Source organism: Barbus barbus (genome assembly GCF_936440315.1).
Source record: "Barbus barbus genome assembly, chromosome: 48".
In the NCBI taxonomy this organism is placed as follows: domain Eukaryota; kingdom Metazoa; phylum Chordata; class Actinopteri; order Cypriniformes; family Cyprinidae; genus Barbus; species Barbus barbus.
This window is the reverse complement of record NC_136726.1, coordinates 14651080-14654824: the sequence shown is the minus strand read 5'-3', so window position 1 is coordinate 14654824 and position 3745 is coordinate 14651080.

Here is a 3745-nt window from a genome sequence, read left to right as displayed (position 1 = left end):
AGTTGGTTTTACTTAGTTTTAGTTTTACTGTACTTTGTGTGTGGCTTGTGCGGCTATAAATATAATGCTCTATGAATATTAATTTGAAAGAATACTTCATTAAAGTAAATATGCAACTGACTTTATGTCCATAAAGTGTCAAATATCTGAGTCATATTCAATTATTTTATTTTATTTATTTTTAATCCATCATGAATTAACTGGATTGTGAAAATGTGTTCTCTAAATTACCAGTGGCACTTTTTTTTTATTTTTTATTAACATTTCTCTATTAGTTCTGGGCAAAAATTTATTGTGATTAATCGAAAACACATTAAAAAAACAAATTTTCATAAATATATACATGCATGTGTGTGTATTTATATATACATAATAAATATACACAAACATTTTTATTTTGTATGCAATTAATTGTTGTCCAGTACCTTCCTATATATTATATATATATATATATATATATATATATATATATACACACACACACACACACACACACACACACACACACACATACAGGTGCTGGTCAAGATGCAATACGCCAGACCCAACAATTCAGAAGAGCTGAAGGCCACTATCAGAGCAACATGGGCTCTCATAACACCTGAGCAGTGCCACAGACTGATCGACTCCATGCCACGCCGCATTGCTGCAGTAATCCAGGCCAAAGGAGCCCCAACTAAATATTGAGTGCTGTACATGCTCATACTTTTCATGTTCATACTTTTCAGTTGGCCAACATTTCTAAAAATCATTTTTTTGCATTGGTCTTAATTGATATTCTAATTTTCTGAGATACTGAATTTGGGACTTTCATTAGTTGTCAGTTATAATCATCAAAATTAAAGGAAACAAACATTTGAAATATATCAGTCTGTGTGTAATGAATTAATCTAATATACAAGTTTCACTTTTTGAATGGTATTACTGAAATAAACTTTTTCATGATATTCTGATTTTATACACACACACACACACACATATATATATATATATATATACATACACATATTATTTCTATTCAATAACTTTATTTTCTAACTTATAAATATATATATACACAAATACACACACACACAATTGCATATATATGTATTTTATTATTATTATTTGATATTTTACATACATTATTAAAGCTCTTTTGAACATAGAATCTGAGCAGCACAACATCACAACATACAGTATGCTGTATATGGTACATCTCCTGAGCGAAAATCATCCTAACATCAGAGGATTTGATCTCAATCCATCCTTTGAGAACATTCATCACATATTTTATCACCCCAAAAAAGCTCAGGGATGAATATGCACAACAAAAGCACCTAATATTGTTATAGAACCAAGCAAAACACCCACCCACCAGCACATCCACAATCCCACATACACCAATACAACTGGGCTCTGAATGGAAAACAGCAGTAATGATCTGACGCTCACTCTCCTGTGCAGAACAGACAAGAGAGCAGTGCTGGTGATGCCAGGCTCTGTCAGTATAGAGCTGGATGACAGAAGGCACGGAAGCCTGAACAGCCTGGTTGCCATGGAAGTGAAATTCTCTTTCAGCTTGTTTCCCTGCCTCCCTCACCCTCTGTTCTTCAAAGAATGCCTCTTCTCTCTCACACACACATGCATACACACAACCTCAGTCAGTAATGACAACGTGGCCATGCAAGAACAAAATCAGGGGTTCATTATGCACGTGCAAATGTGTAGGTTTGGTCTCTTTCACTGTCACTGCATTAATTAAATAATTACACAATGGTATTTCAAAGTATTTGCTTTGCAACTTCATCATAAAGAAAATAAAAGATAAAAGTCAAGTTTAACATTTTTTAAGAAGATAAATGTGAATAGAGAAAATTAAAAATTGTTTAGGAGAAAAAAAGTATAAATAAATGGATATTAAGTAAAACAAAATAATGCAGTGCAATAATATGGGAGCTGGTTCTAGCTGTAGGTGGTATAAGTGTGTATAATGCTTATATTCTACAAGCATATCCGCAATGATTTATAAATAAGCAAATTTTAAAATCAATTTGAAATGAAGTGACATACTGCCAAGTATGGTGACCCATACTCGGAATTCGTGCTCTGCATTTAACCCATCCAACATGCACACACACAGCAGTGAACACACACACACCGTGAACACACACCTGGAGCAGTGGGCAGCCATTTATGCTGCGGCGCCCGGGGAGCAGTTGGGGGTTCGGTGCCTTGCTCAAGGGCACCTCAGTCGTGGTATTGAGGGTGGAGAGAGCGCTGGACATTCACTCCCCCCACCTACAATCCCTGCCGGCCCGAGACTCGAACCCGCAACCTTTGGATTACGAGTCCAACTCTCTAACCATTAGGCCACGCCTTGCCTGTGTGATGTGACTGGAAGTCAAATGCTGAGGTGATTAGTTCAGTTTATTTGGTTCTGTATGAATCATTCTGTATGAGCTGCAGCTGTCTAAGGCCGGTAAGGAATAAGTTACATTAGTCCATCTTGCTGCTAATGAAAGATGAGTTACATGTTTTGTAATGTTGACACAGCCGCTGCCCTTATCAACCAGATACAATGGCTGCTTTTATGTACTCTGTAAACTGATGCACATTTACTAGTAATAGCACGTTTCAAGCAAGCTGCCCAGCAAGTTGCAAAAAAAAAAAAAAAAAAGACAATAAATAAATAATAATAAAAAATAAATAAATGGATGGACGGACAGTCGGACGGACAGACAGACAGATATACATTTTATTTGCTGAATCTGATGTTGCTAATTTTATTTAGTAAGGATTGTAAGGCACTTTTTTCTTCAAAACTGTGATGGAACAATATTTGTTATGTGGATAAATTTAAATTTTCTTTCAGGTTTATACATTCTAATGAGTAGATTTTTTTTTACATTACAACATAACATGACATAACATAACAACATAACATGACATCACATGACATGACATAACATACACACACACACACACACAAACATTTAAATTCAAATGTTTTTGTATAATATATATATATATATATATATATATATATATATATATATATACATACACACACACACAAATATATTCTAACAAGTAGAAAACTTTATTTCTTTTTTACATATTTTAATAATTTTTATAATCTTTAGAACAATTGTTTTATAAAAGCCAATAGTTTAATTAAAAAAAAAAAGTTTAAATCATTATGTTGATATATGGCTATATTTATCACATAGTATAAATGGGTCTGTATGCATATATAAAACTTGAAACTGCCTATATGTAAATTGGGGCACTTTCTTTTCATTGAGATGTTAGGGAAAATGTCCCAATCACTCACACACACACACACACACACACACACACACACACACACACACACACACACACACACACACACACACACACTGGTATATGTGTGTGTGTATGTATATTGAGTATGTATGTATGTATGTATGTATATTCATTGAAGTTTGGAGGATGTTTCTGTATTCAGCATTAAAAGGTTTGACAACCCCTGTTGTAGACCATAAAGACCAAATTGACACATGAACCAGCTGTTGCTTATAAAAACAGAACATAAACAAACCAACTACAAACCTACCTTAATGATAGACTATTTGCATTGTAATGTATGCAAAAAAAAAAAAAAAAAAAAAAAAAGCTGCCAAATTCATTGGCTGTCTGACCTATCTCGTGCGTTTCCGGTGAAAGGTGCCACCCAATGGCCGTCCGTCTTTTTCCCCCTGACTCGGCTGCTGTGCTCTCT